Source organism: Chrysemys picta, chromosome 18, assembly GCF_011386835.1.
Source record: "Chrysemys picta bellii isolate R12L10 chromosome 18, ASM1138683v2, whole genome shotgun sequence".
Lineage (NCBI taxonomy): Eukaryota > Metazoa > Chordata > Testudines > Emydidae > Chrysemys > Chrysemys picta.
Genome location: NC_088808.1, coordinates 19,916,044 through 19,935,586, shown reverse-complemented (window position 1 = coordinate 19,935,586; position 19,543 = coordinate 19,916,044). Strand labels below are relative to the sequence as shown.

General features: G+C 48.9%; 2 long non-coding RNA genes across 2 annotated transcripts; both read right to left on the bottom strand.

The window, feature by feature from the left end:
* Positions 1-334: 334 nt before the first annotated feature.
* LOC122174091 (uncharacterized) lies at positions 335-9,632 on the bottom strand. Its single transcript, XR_010593595.1, has 2 exons — positions 1,357-9,632; positions 335-952 (listed from the first exon to the last, which is right to left on the bottom strand). It is a non-coding gene; the product is annotated as an uncharacterized LOC122174091 (long non-coding RNA).
* A 4,708-nt stretch (positions 9,633-14,340) lies between these two features.
* LOC135976488 (uncharacterized) lies at positions 14,341-18,506 on the bottom strand. Its single transcript, XR_010593629.1, has 2 exons — positions 18,004-18,506; positions 14,341-17,691 (listed from the first exon to the last, which is right to left on the bottom strand). It is a non-coding gene; the product is annotated as an uncharacterized LOC135976488 (long non-coding RNA).
* Positions 18,507-19,543: the final 1,037 nt, after the last annotated feature.

Below are 19,543 nucleotides of genomic sequence, written 5' to 3'. Positions count from 1 at the left end.
AGAAGTGTGCTTGTCTTTAACACTCAGATGCCCAACTCCCAATGGGGTCTAAACCCAAATAAATCCGTTCGCCCTCTATAACACTGATAGAGAGATATGCACAGTTGTTTGCCCCCCCAGGTATTAATACATACTCTGAGTTAATTAATAGGTAAAAAGTGATTTTATTAAATACAGAAAGTAGGATTTAAATGGTTCCAAGTAGTAACAGACAGAACAAAGTAAGTCACCAAGCAAAATAAAATAAAATGCGCAAATCTATGTCTAATCAAACTAAATACAGATAATCTCACCCTCAGAGATGCTTCAGTAAGTTTTTTTCCTCAGACTGGACACCATCCAGGCCTGGGCACAATTCTTTTCCCTGGTACAGCTCTTGTTCCATCTTAGGTGGTAGCTAGGGGATTCTTCATGATGGCTCTTCCCTCTCCTTGTTCTCTTCCACCCCTTTATATATCTTTTGCATAAGGCAGGAAACCTTTGTCCCTCTGGGTTTCCACCTCCCCTCACTGGAAAAGCACCAGGTTAAAGACTTCATTACCCACTTGCCAGCACACACATATACAGGAAGACTCACAGGTAAAACACAGCCATCTACAGACAATGGTCCTGGTTAATGGGAGTCATCAAGATTCCAAACCACCATTAATGGCCCACACTTTGCATGATTACAATAGGCCCTCAGAGTTATATTTCATATTTCTAGTTTTAGATACAAGAGTGGTACATTTACACAAACAGGATGATCACACTCAGTAGATTATAAGCTTTGTAATGATACCTTACAAGAGACCTTTTGCATGAAGCATATTCCAGTTATATTATATTCACTTATTATTATGTTTTTATAAAACCATATAGACTGCACAACGTCACAGAAGCCTCACCTGTTGCGTTAGGTCCTGATCCTACGTCTGTGGGAGGAGTGGGAGCTCAGGATCAAGCCCATCATCTGCAAAGGAAGACGATAAATGTAGCTAGTGGGAAAACATAATTTTAGAAAGTGACATTCTGGTAATGCAGCCACAATCTAGCTGATGGGCCTGCAGTTTGCCGTTCGGTTTTGTCCCCCTCCCTTGGCTTGATCTTTTTGCACTGTTGTTATCTTATCCAGTTCTTAGAGCTTCTGTGAGGAAGGGAAAAATCAGCCGGGTAAAGCCGTGTTTAAAAAAAACAAAACCAAAAAAACCCTCAGCATGAACATGAGAGAACCCTGCTGCGTTGAGAATCTGCTGTATTTACTCTGGCAAAAGGGGGACAAAGGGACTTAAAATAAAATGGGTCGGATTGATAAATCTTTGGGCCAAACAATCTGAAATAGAGGGAGCAGCTGGGCTTGGCAGCTTGAAATCTCACCCTCTTTCTCTCTGGAGTGAGTTCTCTTTCATGTCCACCTAGAGCTCTACATGCTAGGAGTTTACTGGAGTCATTTAGTTACTTTGTTTCCTTTCCTCATTATTGTGTGTGGATGAATTTGCTGCTTATTAAAACTGAGGACACACAGCTTTGTCGACTCACTTCCTTCCTGACCTGTAGTACGCACCCTGCTATTCCAGTCCAGGGCTCTCCACGCAGCTTGGCCATTGCCTCTCAATCCTGTCCTGCAGCATGTCTGCCGTTCCAGTCCTGGGCACCCCCACAGCTCTGTCCACGCAACTCTGACCTGCGTCACCCTGTCCAGTCCAGCCCTGGGCTGTCCGACGCACAGCTCTCTCGGTGTTGACCTGCAGCTCCGAGCCATTGTGAAAATCTTGTTGTAGTGAGTTTGTAGGTAAAGATGTCCTGAGACATTTGGGTACTGGTCATAGGGAGAAAATTACTATTCATCTGGCTGCTGGCTTGGGAAATGCTAGTGCTCAAAGGGTTAATGAGAATGATGGGTGCATTGTCCCTGGCTCGCATTCTGATCTCATTCACACAAGGACAATTTGCGTTGAATTCAAAGGGAGCTGCGTGTCTCTGACAGGTAAATGCGTGATCCGGCCTAGTACAGTGGACCTGAATCTGATCAGATGGACGTGTCACCAGTGACCCCCGATATGGTGTGGAAGTGATGGATGCTCTCATTTTCATCTCCTGCTTCCTGCAAATAAAAATAGACCCTTAGGAAGCCCTGTGCCTCAAGGCCATGGGTTCCTGTGTATCTCATATATTTATAGGATCTGCATTGGAACGTGAGCATGTTAACATTGTATCTGACTCTCACCTGCATTTAGGGGAGGAAATATCACGTCCCTTTTGTGGGGGTTTGCTGAGCTTCTTTCACCCCCGAAAGCCTTGACCCTTTGTGGCAAAGTTCACTCCAGACATAAAAATAAATGTGATCTCAGTGGTTGGAAATACATGCTCGTCTCCCTGGGTGTGTGGTTAATGTTAGAGGGCTCATGCCAGGGAGCAGGATGGAAGAACGTACAGCTCTTCAGGGGGTTATTTTTAGTTTCTTTATTGGGCACCTGGTCTGTTTCAGTGGGGAACACTCCAATCTAGGTTTTGGTGGTGTTACAAGAACTGAAACTCACTTCTTTCCCCTGGGCTGAAACGGTCATTCCATAAAGCCAGGGACCTTTCCAGGAGCACCACGCTGGGCAGCAGAAACATAGGCAGCTGCTTTCTCTTCAGCATTGCACACAAAGGCCTAGATCCACACTCACGTAAATCAGTACGGCCTGCTTGACTTCAGCTGAGGCTCTGGCCCACAGCACTCTTATCACACTTACACTGCTTTGCTTTCCAGCGCGGGATTACGAAGCGGCCGCAGTATATACCCATGATAATCCCTGCAGAAAGCAGCCCAGCTGGCTTGCTAAATTCTGCAGGCATTTGAGCCCAGTTGAGGGATGCCATGCCTGCTCTTTGTGACCGACACAGGTTCGTTTGGGAATCACGCTACAGCTGTTCCTAGTGTTAAATATCGATGCATACCAGCCTGGGCATCACAACACCCGCTATGGGGTGGGAGGGGAAGAAGCTGTCAGCACCAGGGTGGAGGGGTCATGTTGTACTTTGAAGCAATGCCAGGGCACGCTGGAGTCGTTTAACTGCAGCGAGGTGGCAGCATGGCAGCCGGACCCTGCAGACCCGCAAAGCTGTTGCTCAGGCCTAGGGAAGCGAGGATAGTACGTGATTGTCGTTGTAAGGGCCCTGTGTCCTGGGCTAGGCCTAAAATTGCTCTCTGTTTGGACAGTCTAGAAAACGACTGACTAACCCGCCACTTGTTCCTCTACCCACCGCTCCCTGCCCATAGCGCCCTGGGTTAATTCAGCCAGCCAATGTAACCTTTGTTTTTCTTGCAGGGTCCAGAGGGATTTAAGGCCAGGCAGGGCATACCTGCAAACTAATCAGCCTCTCCTTCTGCAATACAGTCACTGGGACTCAGCCCTTCCCAGGCACAAGCTTCTTATTGACTTCGGTGGGAGTGCTGGGCCTGGAGCGCAGGAATGGGCCTGGCATGGACCAGCTGTCTGATCCAGTCTGGAAGAAATGTGGACAAAGTTCTGCTCTCACCTCTGCAGGGTGGAGTTCGGGTCTCGTATTTTCTACTCTCTCTTGAAACTGTTGCGTGGACGGCACACACCAGCGCATGACCTCACCGCATTCAGCCCAGTTCCTCAGCTGGTGTAAATCATCATCGCTCCACTGGCTTCCGTGGGGAGATGCCTTTTGACAGCAGCCAAGGATCTGGTCCCATCCCAATGTTTGGGAGCTATGTGTGTGTGAATGGAATGGTGAGCAGCTGATCATAAATATCATAACTTGTCGCTAGTCATTACCATTCCTGCTCTGATGCAGTCCACAGCACCTTGGTACTGAAGAGTCCTGTTTGTGTTTTAAAAAAGGGAAAGGCATGAATTGCCCAAGATTCCCACCGCCACGTCAGAGTTTGCAGAGCAGTGGCTGAACTGAAAAACAATACTTTGATGTGCACAGGAAGGGCTAATTCCATCATAAGGAGACCTGAAAGCTTCTTCCAAGAAACCAAACAAAACCCCTACAAAGCTCAAATTCTGGCAGAATGCTATGAAATCCAGGGCTAAATTCTCCTCCATGTTTCACCCAGGCAGTCACAGTGAGACCTATGTGCTGAAGTCCTACTGCCTCCCCTGAAGTGCAAGAGTATACACGAGAGCAGAGTTTGTCCTTCTCAGAGCAAAACTGGTGCAATTTACAACCGTCAGGGATTAGTCGGGTTTATTTTTTTAAGCAAACCGCCAAGATACCCACAGAGGCCAAATGTATATTTTCCAATGGAGTCCCAAAGGCAGCAATAGTCTGGAGCCTAAAAATAAATCATGTTTCATTACACTTAGTCCAGAATTAGATTGCCTCCAAACAAAATGCCTGTTCTGTTACCTTCCATATTTAGCCATAAGAAAGACTTCTAGCAAAGCCGCACAAGCGCTAATGTGCGTATGGAAAACATCATGCCATGAAAATGGGGGTACAGATGCCCTATGGATCTTGGCAAGCTGGTGTCCTCATGCCCTCATGGCTGCAATATGGGCTCACTTGTTCCTGTCTCCTTCAGAATCCATGTTTGGGAAGTGAAAAGTTGACTAGAGGGCCTGCCCATTCTAGCCAAGGATGGGAAATTCCATGACATGTCCTACTGGAGAAGCAAAATAAGTTAATAAAGTCTGTCATTTGGCCACTGTTGAAGAGAAATCCAGCAAGACGCAGGGGTCTGTCGCAGCACTGCTCTGATCCTAGCATGCTCCTTCCTTGCTCTATTTCATGCCAGCAGTGGAATTCAGATTGCCTAAGCTGGGGCTTGGCCCTGCGTCTCAGCTCCCAGTCTACTGACCTCACTTTGACCTGCTGAAGCAGGTAACAAGAACAACAGAAACACGTGGGAATGGTTTGACTTCTGCCGGCAGGAAAACAATATTGTTGTCTGATATCAAGGTGAAAAAGAAGCAAGAGTTGTCCAGGGAGCAGTTGTGGGAGCATCTCCCAGATAAAGAAGCACTTCTCTGGTCAGAACCCAAGGGGTTTCACCTCCACAGCAGCTAACTGCCCTCCTCAGCAACATGTCCAGGCATTCTCCATCCCTTTGCAGTTCCCCACCCGCTTTGGTCTCTCTACCAGATAAACAGTGTGACAGATCCAATGGGAGGTTCAACGGGGACCCAAACGCCAGCAGCTTTAGTTCATCATGGGATTGTGAGGTGATGTTAACCCACCTCTTCCCTCCAGGGCAAGAATGCCGGTTGGACAGAGACACTTGGTCTAGACGCACAGCGTTAGAGCCTCAGGTGCTGTAGCTTCATTGAAGCTGATGTTGACAGAACGACACTGATCTTCACCAGCTGAGGCTCTGGCCCAAATCTGGCATTTACCAACATATCTAGCAGACTTGGGGTCTTTCTCCAGGCCTGTCCCACTGGCTGAATTTCTTTAGAGTCCAAACTTTGCATCTATTTGAAGAATTTTTGGCTATGGATCTAATTTGCATCTCCGCTGCTGGCAGAGCTCTGTTCACTTGGATCGGCGCCCTGGGGGTGGGAACGTTGGGCACGTTCCTTTCTTGAACGTGTCTCTGATAACTGTGCTCTAAGGCAGAAAAACGTGTGACCAACAAGGAAAAGAATCTGCTATGACAACATGAGAGAGGGGTGTGGTGGGTAACTCTTTGGAGCGGCTCTCTCATTATTAACCAGGGTGGTCTGATGCCTAATCATAACCCTGGAAGTCAAGACTGCTGGGTTCTGTTCTTGGCTTTCGTGTCGGTTCTTTTGTGACCTTGGGTAAAAGGTGACTTATGCCGACAGAGTCTATAGTGGCCACTGACCTGCGGTGCTTCTACTGCTGTGTGCCAGACTGGGGCTGATTTCCAGAGGCACTCAGCACTCACAGCTTCCACTTCAGTCTCCTACAGCACAGCGGCTTTAAGGGCTTGGTTGGCCCCTTAGATTCCCATCTCCCCCTGAAGCTCTGGGAGACACGTGACGAGGTGCGCAGGGCGAGCACGGAGAGTGACCCGTGACCCCACTGCACCTGGATGTACAGCCTATCACGTGCAGTAGCCCCAGGTCTCTAACGGCCTCCAGGGCCACTGTTTATGGAGCAGAAAAATGCCTGCAACTGTTGTCTACTGACAGCCTTATCTGACGGAAGGGCTCCCATTTCAGTCAAGTCTAAACCCCAGCTCCAGCCTGCCTTCCCTCTAGGCTCCTCTCCTGTGTTCCTCCTCTGTTGTCTACCTCCAGCCCAGCCTTCTCGTATCCACACTGCACCTTCTCGCTGAGGTGCCCAACAGATAAGGCCGCTTAGGCTCAAAGCCTCATTGTTTGGCTCAACAAAGGGACATTTCTGTGGCTTTTCTCGAGTTCTTTTCTGCTCTGGTTGAAAAAACTGGTGTCTGCTAAGGGGCTGAGTGAAAGCCTTTCTGTTTCCATTGACTTCAACGGGCTTTGGCTCAGGTGCCACGGGAGCCAGTTAGCCACAGCTGGGAGGCTCAGGGCCCGATTCTCCACTGCCCGGCGCGGCGTTTTAACACCGTTATAAAAGGGGTGACACCAGCTGCAGCGCCATGGAGAACTAGGGCCGCATCCTGCATGGCGCTGAGCAGATCAGTGAGGCGCTGAGCACTCTCAGTGCAGTCAGTAAGAATCGGGGCTCTCAGAGCTTCACAGAGGTGCTCCGCAACTTGCAGGACTGAGCCCTGAGTGCAGGAAAAGTGCCGGCAGATAAATAACTCAGAGCTCACAGCATTTGGCCTAGGGATGGATCTGCTCAGATGTGGATCAGTAGCTGTCCGAGGGTACAGTCCTCCTCTTTCACTAATTTCTCCAGGGTGGGAGGGTGCGCAAGCTGTGCTGGAGACATGACTAGCAAATGCTGACTTTTCTATAGGTTCTTTGGCCCCTCCGACAGAACTGGAGACAGAATGAGATCCTCATCATCAAATGAGTATACACTGCTGAGGACTGCTGTGCTGGTCAAAGTAACCCTGGGTGGTAGCAGAATTAGATTCCCCCTATTGAAGTCTTTAGGGTGGTGCAAATGCTCTGCAGAAAAGAACTCATTCTCTATTCAAATCTTTGATTTTTAGATTCAAAGAGCTTTGCAAGATGCGACTTGGAAGTGGCAAATTTCACAGCAGAAACATTGATCATGTACATCACACTAGACATAGGAACGGCTCAAAGTGCCGTACAAAGGTGGCAAGAATTATTATCCCCATTGTATAGGTGGGGAAACCGAGGCACAGAGCTGTGACGTGCCTCACCCCAAGGTGAGCAGCTCCCTCGCAGAGTGTGGAGTAGTAGAAACCACATCTCCTGACAGCGAGAGCTATTCTCTAAGCACTGCAGCCTGCCCCCAGAAATGACAGCTTCCTCCCCACAGAGCACAGCTTGTCCTTGTCACAGGCCTCCTTAGCAGTGACTGTTCTTACTCGGAGCCGAAATAACTTATTTTAAAGAAAGGGGGGAGGGGGAGAATAGAAAAAAACCCAACCCTGTAAAACTGCAATTGAATCACTATTTCTCCCCAGGGATCCAACGCCTGCATATTCCCATAACCTTCTCATAATGCATTGCTCATGTCAGACCTCAGGAGAGAGAAATTAATAGCTAACAGCAAGCAGGCAGGGTACAGTTCCCCCCCCCCCCCAATTCCCAAGGGCATATACATTCTAAAGATACTTTTCCTTTACATTCACTCCAAATAATTCCTATTTAAAAAGACCACAGACGAGTCAAAGAGGGTTTGTGCCAAACAGGAAATATTCAATAAATGTTTATTCCCCAACACAATGGTGGGTTTTCTAAAGCTTCAGTTCTGTTTTCTTTCCCTAGTTTAAAGGCACCAAGGGTCTGTTCCTCAATCCCTCCTGCCTTTGGACGCACAAGAAGCCAGTTGGGGCTGTAGCCACAAATTTTGATTATGAATCCAAATGTGACCTGCTTCATGGTTGAATGTTGTGAGGCAACATCAGGACAAATGGGCCCAATCCTAGACCAATTAGCAGTTTTGCTGTTGACTTCAATGGGAGCAGGAGCAGGCCTGTTAGCAGAAAGCAACACAGCATCAGAGGTCTAGTAGCTAGGCCACTAGCCTAGGACTTGAGAGAGCTGGGGTCAAGTCCCTGCTCTGCCACGGATTTCCTGTGTGACCTTAGGCAAGTCACTTAGCCTCTCTGTGCCTCAGTTTCCCATCTGCACCATGGGGATAATGGCTCTGCCTCACAGAGGTGTTTATAAGGATAAATATATTAAAGCTTGTGAGGTGCCCGCATGCTGTGGTAAGTACCTCAGATAGCTGGTTCACTGCATCCCCATGCCATTGTGGGATGTGATTGTCTGAGCTAAGTTGGTTTGAGTTCAGTCAGGGCTTGTATTGGTGATTCCTCTTCAAAAGAATAAAGGCTCCTTCCAGGAATGGTGCTAATGATTCAACAGTCAATATTGAGCCAATGGCACTTCATGCTGGAAGAGGGGCCATCTTTCCCATGGTGTGCAAAACATAACCGCTGATCACTAAAGATCCTATTGCACTTTTTGTAGGAGTAAAAGTGGTGGCTCCAGTATCTGGACCAAGTTCCTGCCTGATTCTATTGTGTAGTGTTGCTTTATGAGGTTAAACAGACACTACATTCGACTCCAGAGGCGGCTGCATTTCAGGGAGATGAGATGATTCCTAGGTATGCAGAGAAGACCAGAACTTCAGAAACATGTGTGCAGTTATCATAACTGCGTGCGAATCACCGCACACAGATGAGGCACGACGTCCTGAAAATCTGTGCTCGAAACGGCATAAATCCCATTCTTGTGAGTTTCAAGTGAATGCATACCCCATGGAGTAGGGTGCGCTAGTAATGTTGTTGTCAGTCCTGGTAGAATTGAATAGAGAACTCCAGGGCCCCATAGTCTCTGGAGAGAAGCAGCTGCCTACCTGTATCAATTTGGGTCAGGACATTCTTGGCCAGTCCCCAACATTACTTTTAGGCACTGAAGAGATAACCAGCTTCCAAAAATTGACATTGCTTCCCCCCCCGCACTCCCGCCAGAGTCGCTGCTTCTTTCCAAGGTCAATTCCCCTGCACCGCTTCCCTCAAAGAAGATATGAAAAAATAACTCCGTCTGGATGATGTCTCCAACCCAGGCACCAGGACCCGAGGCTGGGAGCCAAGAGGAAAGTGTCTGTGAAACACAAACGTGGGAGTTTGAGAGGATGTGACCGGGAGGCTGTGAGAAACGCTTGAGATTGGCAAAGCTTCCGCCTCCGTGTGTGAGCTGCTCCCCCCGTTACATAACGACTACTCCGCAGATGAGAGAGTTAATGGCTTTTCATGAAGGCCGCGTTAAACGTAAGCCATAAGGGAGGGTGGAAATCAGGGCCGAGGTTTAGCAGAGAGAAGGAAATGATGACAAATGAACAATTCTGGCAGCCAGTTTAGGGACAAATTCTGCCTGGCTGTGGGATAGGAAGGCTGGTTGGGGGTGGGGCACCTATGGAGTACAATCACTTGTGTCCCTCCGCGGGGTTAGCAGAGGGCACCATGTACTCTGGAGCTGAGCAAGTTTAGGCTTTGGTCACCACTGGCCCTTGGCCAAAAGGCGATGCCACCACTCCAGAAGCTCCCATGACATCATTGTTTCGTGGCAGGGATGGGCCTGAGCCACCCACTTTGGAGCCGGATCGGACATGTCCCAAGGTTGCTTTGAACTAACCCGTTGTAGCTGTGGACCCTGGTTTTCAGAGGTGCTGAGTGGTGGGCGCCTGCCACTCCAGTGTACACCAATGGCCGCCAATGCTCACCGCCTCTGATCACCTATCGGGATCAGCGGCAAAGTAGGAGACCAATTGCTCCACAGTTCAGGAGTGCGTTTGGCATGGGGAAGGTGTTTGGAACTGGGCTCATCCCTTCTTCGGAGTAGTTTTCTGCTCTAAATAGCCTCAGGATCTATATTTTGCACCAGCAGTAGGGACAGTCTGTGAAGTCAGTGAGCGTTTTTGCCCTTCACCTCATTGAGAGGCAGCTCAAGTGCCGAATCCCTTTACCCAACGCTCCCTTGAATTTTTCTGTCCCAGTTTGTGGGGGAGGAGAAGAGAGGACTTCCTGCTTCCCAGGCTCCCCAGGCCAGGGAACGTTATTTATGACCCTCAGGTTTTCAAAGCGAACGTAAATTAAGGTGGGGAGGGAATGGGGGAGAAGACGACTCCCACTCTGTGTTGAAACTCCACTTAACGGGCTCTTGGGCGGCAGGAAACAAGACAATTAAAACCTGGCACCGAGGGAGTTAACCTCCAGGGTTTGGAGAAGCCATCTCCATCCTCAAAAATACAATCGACCAGGAAATAAACAAGAGCTTGTGTTTGTTTCATTGCACAACTGAAAAATAAAAGGATTTCCTCTGGCTTCATGGAGCCGTGGGCTTCCTCGCCCCTCTAGAGAAGGGGTTAGTGCCATAAACTGAGGGCTTTTCTATTGTTGTTTGCTGGAGAAATATTTTATGCCTCTGGTTTATGCATTATTTATATTGTCTATTGAAAATATCCCATCAGATAAAATAGTAGAAAATGGTTCCCTGGGATACAACTAGGCAATTCCAATTTGTGCTGCAGTAGCAGCTACGGGCCTGGTTCGGGATCGGGGCACCACTGTAGTCACTGAATTACTAAATACCTTGTATCTCCTGTCCCAAAGTGCTTGCACATTAAAGCTCTGATCGTGCACTGAGCTTTGTGAAGTGACCCCTATGCACCCATGCCTGGGTGGGAGCAGGGATCCAGCCATGCAGAACGCCGGGGGGCCTAATCTCAGTCAAGACACAGCAAGTGAGTGTAGCAGCAAGAGGAGGGAGGATGAAAGCCAGCTGACTGGTAACAGAACCCTATTTGTGAAGAGCGTTTGGTTTGCTGGGATTCGTGGCATCATATTGCTGATCACTGGTGAATACTGAGGCAACCACTGATTGCTCAAGTGTGAATGTTTGCAAATCCCCAACATTTCACAGATTTCATTCCCAATTGGTATTACCTGAGAATTCCCAGCAGCAGGCGCATCACTTGCTCTTAGTTATCCTTTGGTTTAAAAAATTTCAGCCAACCAATCAGGGAGCATTAAAAAATTGCATGTGGCGTAGCTGGCTAAGCATGGTACACAAATAATAAAAAGCCAGAAGGAAGAAATTAAATTTAAATTTAGAGTTTGCAAACAACCCACTGTCTGCAAAGTATCCACCCAAACTATTTGCCCAGTGCTCATGAGTAAGACATTCAGCTGCAGAAATCTGGACTGGTTGGCAGGTGATTTGCTAGTGCAAAGGAACTACCTTTGTAAAGCGCTTGGAGATCTTTGAAGGACACGTATGGAAAATGAGTTCAAAGTATTATTACTAAGGTATAATGCTTTTGTCTATCAACAGTATTTACGCCGTTTTAAATCTTGTCAGAATAAATAGGGTTGCTCTTTTTATCAGTGCGATCTTATTGCAGTTCAGTGTGAAAACCTCAGATTCCCCACTGTTTAATGATGTTTGATGACAATAATGTCAAAACAACTGTACCGAATGAGTGGAAAGAAAATAAATGCCAGGAAAATCACTTTGCGAAAGGTACCTTATGACTCAAGCGATCTGCTCCCTGGGAGTCTTTCAGTCACATCTGCTGACTGTGCTAAAATCCGAAGATCAAGCAAACAGCACTCACAGCCTATGTCTTCACGACCCGCCGTATCGGCGGGTAGCAATCGATTTATCTGGGATCGATATATCGCGTCTCGTTAAGACGCAATATATCAATCCCCGAACGCGCTCACCATCGACTCAGAACTCCATCAGAGCGAGCGGCGGTAGCGCAGTCGATGGGGGAACCGCGGCCGTCGATCCCGCGCCGTGTGGACCCCAGGTAATTCGATCCAAGATACTTTGACTTCAGCTACACTATTCGCGTAGCTGAAGTTAGCTGAAGTTGCGTATCTTGGATCGATCCCCCCCACAGTGTAAAATCACCTCCTGTATCTGCAAACCACTGGACGAGAATAACTCCCCCCCCCCCCCACCACGTATGTTCTCCTGACACATTGCTGTCACTGGAAACAACAGGCTTCTTCATCTGTCATGTTCAAGGATCTCAAAGTGTTTTCTAAAGGTGAGCCAGGGTCATTGCCTCCATGATGCACACAGAGGAAACGGAGGCCCTCCGAGGTGCAGAGGTGATGTGATTTCTCCCAGGGTCACACAGTGAGACATCAGAGCTGGGAATGAATCAGGACTCGGGGGAGGTTTGGTAGGGCTGACATCTCCTCAGCTGCTTTGGAAGTCGTCATGTCGAGCCAGGTCTGGGCTAGAAGCAGAAAATGGACCCTGGGTGGCTTTGGAGCTAACCTCAGACAAAAACTGCAGGGTTTGCAGGTCCCAGGGTTTGAAACTAAAACTCTTTCTCTCCCCCTCCCCCATTGATTCAGGGTTTCTGCTTCTGACTCAGCTTTTCGTTCTGTTTGTACAGTGCCTAGCACAAGAGGGTCCTGGTTCTTGATTGGAGCTGCTAGGCCAGGGGTGGGCACACTTTTTGGCCTGAGGGCCACGTCAGGGTTGCAAAACTGTATGGAGGGCCGGGTAGGGAAGGCTGTGCCTCCCCAAACAGCCTGGCCCCGCCCCCTATCTGCCCCCTCGCACTTCCCGCCCCCTGACTACCCCCCTCAGAATCCCCGACCCATCCAATCCCCCCTGCTCCTTGTCCCCTGACTACCCTCTCCCGGGACCCCTGCCCCTAACCACCCCCCCGGGACCCCACCCCCCATCCAACCGCCCCCTGCTCCCTGTCCCCTGACTGCCCCCCCCCCCACCAGAACCTCTGCCCCATCCAACTGCCCCCTGCTCCCTGTCCCCTGACTGCCCCCCGGGGCCTCCTGCCCCTTATCCAAGCCCCCTGCTCCCCGCCCCCCTACCATGCCACTCAGAGCAGCAGGAGCTCGCAGTCGCGCTGCCCAGAGCAGTGGCGGCACGGCGAGCTGAGGCTGCGGGGGAGGGGGGACAGCAGGGGAGGGGTTGGGGTCTAGCCTCCCCAGCCGGAAACTCAAGGGCCGGGCAGGACGGTCCCGCGGGCCGGATGTGGCCCGTGGGCTGTGGTTTGCCCACCTCTGTGCTAGACACTACTGCAATGAATTATTGATTATTATTGTTATTAGTTAATACTATGCACTGTCTACTTTCCTCTGATAAGAAATCTTTTGCATTTAAAATTGATTATGGAAAAAACCCCAGGAGCACCGTCAGAGCATTTTACTTGGGTAGGTCAGATGCCAATGCTCGTTAAGGATGATCTGAGCCCTGATACAAGGCTTTTGGTTGTCATTTGAAATAGAAACTAAATGAATAAACTAAAATAAACAAATATCTTTTCAGCAATAAAGTGTGTGTGTGGGGAAATCCCCACTCATTGTTATGAGCTGAACAGCTCCATTTGACATCTTTCATTTCCCTGCTGCAATGGTACCTTCAGAGTCTGGTCTCAGATCCTCAGCTGGTATAAACTGGGTTAATGGAGCTGCTGATTTGGCCCTAGGTGTGTGCGTCTTTAAATGCTGCTTTAAAAATCTCTGGAGTGTAGCTGGCCACCGGGTTCAATCCTGCAAGAAATGGAGGGCGCTCAGCACTTCCTAGTATTGGGCCATGTGCTGATATGAATGCTTGACGCCTGTGGAGTGTCATCAGGAAAATCTCTGGCAAATGCCTTTTTTCGCCTGAGTTTCTGCAGAGATTGCATTGGTGAATGACATCCTTTCCTTAGTGCTGGGACAGGAAACCTTTGTTAGCAGTTTATTCTACTTTTATTTTGTTATTACTAAACCTGTGTGTGACGGGTTCTACTTTCACACGAGGGGCTACACTCTGTAGTTGTGTTTTAACATGTTCACTAACACCATTGTAAACTGCAGCATGAACAAGAAACAAACATGTTGCTAGTCATGTTTAACCCCAGGGCTCCTTAGCTGTGTGACTAGTAGCCTCTCCAATTATTGAACGTGAAACAATTCTTAAATTCTAATTTATTTATGATTTGCCATAAAAACAGGTTGATATTTGAATTTCACTCAGCTTGGATAGTGGAAATGTGCTGGTGAGTTTCATGTGCCGTATCGAGTCAGTTTCAGGTTCTCATGAACTGGGCCAGTTCTGTTGTGTTTGGGTTCACAATACTCCAGGGGAATGGTTACATCTCAGCAAAAAACAATCAGTTCTCATTTTAAAAAAAAGTCAGTTGCATATAAAGAAATAAAATACAGCTGTATATTGGGCCATCTCCCAAGATGCTTATTCTAGTGTTGCAACTCTCTCAATTCTATTGCAAAGATAGTGATATTTGGTGTTTTTCTAACTGCCCAAGCTCCTGGAATCTTGCCATTAATTAAGGTTCTGGGCATTTTTTTTTTTTCAAAGCAAGTTTCTAGCCCTGATGGTTGCAGAGTCAGGCTTGAAAATGTGACCTGAATGCACCCTAGAGGCTCAAACCAGAAGGCAAATTAAATTAACCATATTTTTTAAAAACACATGATTTTTTTTGTTGCTGTCGAGGCCTGACACATCATTTTTGAATGCCGGGGGCTGGCAGTACTTTTGTTCAGGGCTTGCTCAGTTTGCACTCACCTCTCACTCAGGCTGAAATTTTGGGCTGTGCCTCCAGGTAGAACAGCAGTGGAGGGGCGGGGCAAAATGAACACCCCCTTTGCAACCTTGGGATTCTGGGTTGCTTCAGAGGCCAAAGTGGCCTCTGGCATAAAGATGCTCTCCTGTCCAGCCTTCTGAATCCCTCTAGCACTCCGCCTCGCAGCCCGGCCTGCTCTTGCCCCTGGGCAAACTGCCTATAGCAGGGCTTGTGTGAGGCGGTCCAGTCCACGCAGGGTAGCTGACAGCAACCTAATGCAGATCCGAGCTGGGGAAAATCTTCCCCGTCCCCTTGTGGCACAGTCCCATATCCATAGAGTGGGAGGCAGGGCAGAATCCCAACCCCTTTTGATCTCAGTTATAGGGACAGCAAACAGGAGCAATTCCACGGAGACAGTAGGCATTGCACCTCCTGGAATTCGGCCGTCTATGAATAGGAGCTTATGAGGCTTTTAACTTAATATAAGGGCGTAAGGCAGCAAAGCGTCTCCGGCAGAATAAATATAGTTTGTAACTTTTTTTTAGTCTGATCCCAGGCTTTGTCTATTTATATTGTTTTCTTTTTTAACCAATGCTTAATGGCATCCTCCCAACAACAGATTCAGGCTGCTGAAGGCATTTCATTCTGCTCCGCTCTGAACTGAGGCACTCATTGATGGCTCAAATCAGCAGACAGCCTCTGGGCTGGAAACGGACAACACCACTAGGACATTTTTCAGGGCAAAACTTGCCAAAACTGGGATGAAACATACAGAATTTTTTGTCTTTGGCAACTGCAAACTGTTAACTAAGCCATTGCGGATCAGATTCTGACGTCTTCTACAGTGAATGTAAATCCAGATCTATGGGCCAGATCCCCAGATTTACACCATCTGAGAATTTAACCATCTGAATTTACACCAGTGTAGAATCTCTCTCTCTCGTTTTTTAAGATGGTAAACCAAGTGGTAAAAATCTACCTCTGTTAAATACATGCTGCTCATCTGACTTTCTTGGCATTTTTCTTTATTGCAAAAAATAAATATTGCAAATATTTCTTTATTGCAAACCCAGCTAATTTGCTGGCTGGAAAAGACAGCACTGTGCATTTTTTATCTTGTGTACGTTACGCAACACAAGCACCTAGTTCTGGTTTTGGTTTATTTATTTATAGGCATTTCTATGATGTTGCTCTCCAGAGCAGCTTTGAGGTATTTGTGGGACTTTTCTGTATTCCCCATATCTCTTTTGGGCCTTGGCTACACTGGCGCTGTACAGCGCTGCAACTTGCTGCGCTCAGGGGTGTGAAAACGCCCCCCCCCCGAGCGCAGCGAGTGCAGCGCTGGAAAGCGCCAGTGTAATCAGCGTCTGCAGCGCTGCACGCTACTCCCCTCGGAGAGGTGGAGTACTTGCAGCTTTGCCTTCCCGCGGCAGCGCTGTGAATCCCCAAGTGTAGCCAAGGTCTCAGTATCCAAACACGCTAGCAAAAGTAGAAACTGAAAGGCAACATAAGCCTTTCAAGGTCCAATTAAATTACAGCCAGTAATTAAGCAGCACTTGGCCTGTCCAGGATGTAATCGTTTGCAACTCTTTCACTAACATCCGTCTCCCTCCCCACCTACCCCTCTTGCCGAAAGATCAATATTTTCCTCAATGTGGTTCTCAATCTAAGACTTTCAATAGATCCTTAAATTGTCCTGCTCTTCCCCCAAAACCTCAGTTCAGGCCCCAACAGCTGGCCTTATGTGTGTGTGTGCCCAGCCAAATCAAAGCTAAGCATCACCCAGGACAACAGATGGTCAACCACGGGTCATGTGATTAGTGTCTGGATTAACATGACTAGATTAACAAAACTACAACAGGCCCAGGGTGGTTTCTGGAGTCAATCCGTTGCAACCAATTCTTTGGATCCATCCTGCTCGCACTTATTTTTTCCGCCAGGCAAATAAATCTGGTCACCAGCTAAACCTAACGGTGATCACATTTCACAGGCCCAGGATTGCCTGGGAAGCGTGCAACTGGTTTTAAGATTTCGGCAGTCAGGGTCTTACACGAGAACATTTGCTTTCTGGCAGGTCCATCCAGAAGACGACGCCCAGACGCTTTGGTTGGGCTCAGCTCTCTGCAGCGTTTATGAAAGGAGCTGCAGGTCGCTTATGGGACCCTGCACGCTGCAGCCTTGCGTCTGTACGTCTGGGTCTATCCATACACATGCTTAGCAGGCAGGCAGGCAGGCATCACTTCCTCTTGACAACGACACGATTTCATCTACAAGCGCTTGAACATATTACCAAGTCAGGGCCTTGTTTTCAAAGATGACTGCTGGGGTGGGATGTGGGCGGAGGGGACGGATAAACATCTACCCTTTTTGCCTCTTCCTTGTGAGTGTTTACATCTCTCTGCCTGCAGGCGTTGCTGTCCAGAGCAAGTCACACCGCTCTGGTGGCAAGTGCTAAATGGAATTTGAAATTCAGGGTCTGATGTTCAAAGGCTGCCTGGGAGATCCCCCACTGGTGCTGCCAGCATTAATTTAGTTGCTGGGTTTTTTTTAACTTCCTTTGTCACAGGGGTGAGACTGCCCCCTCCCTCCATCTCACACTCCCCCCAGCCTCCCAGATCGGGGAAAGCAGACCCTAAAACAACAGGTCGGTATCGGGGCATTTCACGGTGGCAACAGAAAGGGCACAAAGCTCCTAGAGGGCCCAGCTGGGATATCGCTTGTGGTCAGAGGAGGTCTTTCCTTTAAAATAGAGTGAGAAGCTGTGGGCAGGTGCTGCTCAAGACAATCTGCCGCCCCCCTTGGCAAAGTGTCAGCGTGCTGGCCTCTTCTTCCCCACAGAATGGAAGCTCTGCACCAGGGGAGCGGGGTGCATCGGTCTTTCTGCGGGGGGATTGCAGCAACTCTTCTGATGGCTCAGTGGTTATGGTACAAGGGGGTGGAAGCAAGCGCCAAGGCAGAGCGCCACTCACCTCAGGCTTGGCCCAGCCTAGGCAGAATCGGACACCGTAGGCAGCTGCCTAGTTTGCATATAGCTAGAGCAGCCCCTGGCTAACGACCCTGAGGCTCTAGGCCTGCTGGACGATTGGGGTCCTGAGGCTGCTGTTGTGGAATAAGCAGAAAAGGTTGAAATCGTCAGTGTCTCTGAAAGCGGATGTGTAGTACGGCAGTGCTCGGTACTGTACAAATACAGAGTGAAAGACAGTCCCTGCCCAAGAGCTTGCAATCTCAACAGGCAAGAGAGCCAAAGGGTGGGAGGAGGAGGAGAGAGGAAGTGACCTGCCCATGGTAAGTGACCAGAACTGGGTCTCCTGACTCCCAGTTCAGTGCCTTATCCTCTGCACCAGGCTGCCTCTCAGCGACCTCCCCACTAGACTACTTGTAGCCTCTCCAGGCCTCAGTTTCCCCACTTACTTTTCTCCCTCCCAGGGATGTTGGAGGACTTCATTCATTCACACGGTTCAGGTGATCCGAGGTCCCTCGATCCCCGGTTGTTTGCTAATAGAAAAACACTGATCCTTGTAGTAGCTTTGCGTTTTCTCTCTCAAACGAAGGATTAAATGCTTTGGGAGTTGGAGGAGCGTTGTTGTCCCAGACATTGGGACTGACCTCCCGGTCAGGAACAAGATCCTGTTGTTCTGGAGTAAGAGTGTCCCCACATGGACCTACTCTATGTTTACACAAGCCCTGACAAACAGGAAGTGTATGGAGCATTCCCCTGGAGCTTGAGGAAAATCCTACAGTCTCTTAACTGACCCCTGCTGATTCTACCGGGCAGGTTCCCTGATGAATAAGTGAGTGGCCGTCACTGTGCGGTGAGAAGTTAAGCCTAGGACTGTAGGATAGGTGATAGCCTGGGCTAGACGGTGCATAAACCAGCGTCAAATTAACCCCTAAACCCCCACACACTGCCCCACTTTCTCTCTGTGTAATTTTCCCGTTTTAAAAAAAAAATGTTTTTGGAGCTGCAGTCAAAGGCCCCAAGAAGTGAAAGGCTGCAGCTGAGACACCAGCTGCCTGCCTTGTTTAAACAGCGACGCTGTTTATCTCCCATTGTCTTTGAAGCGGAGTAGCTTGGGTGCCAGCAATCAGTTGTTACTGGAGCTGAACAAGCTGTGTTGCTTCCCCCGCCCCACACACATACTTAGGGGGAAAAAAAACCCTGACAAACTCCTGGCTCTTATAGGGTGAGGGATTCTTACTGGCAATAGCCCTCAGCTATCTGCCCAGTTCGACTCTCCCCTGCCTCCAGGGGAACTCTCCCAATGGATCACTGTGGACGGGATCCATTGGCGTTCAGTGCAAGGCCATGGGATGCCACTGCAGTTCTAGATCGCCCAGGGCTTCGCTGGCTTTCTTGCTGGTTGGAAGGTGGGGAAACAACATTTGCAAAAAAACATTTGTGAAATTCCGTGGCTGATTTTGGGGCAAATTTAGCTTCCAATGGAATTTCTGACCTTCTGTAGCTGAATATTGAACCCCCCAGAACATCATCATCCACCCATCCTCCATCCCTGGAGGCACCAGCTTTCCAGAACAGGAGCACTGGGCTGTCGTTGAAACTTGCCTCAGCCAGAGGCGTCGCTGCTGTGTGTGTGTGTGTGTGTGTGTGTGTGTGTGTGTGTGTGAAGGCAAACCCTCCTCGCTCAGCCCCTCCTGGCTACATAACTGTCTGTGCTGCCAGGCTAGCACAGGTAGGATGACCAGACAGCAAGTGTGAAATATTGGGACAGGGGGAGGGAGGTAATAGGAGCCTATATAAGCAAAAGACCCCAACATCGGGACTGTCCCGATAAAATTGGGACATCTGGTCACGCTAAGCACAGGCGATGTGACACCAGGCTGGTTGGGGAGGGGCTGCACACTGATGCCTGTGTTAAGTCTCTGAGCATGTACCGTGTGACGCAGAGGGTTTCAGGAACCTGAGCAAACTCAGGCTGAGCTGAGGTTTGGC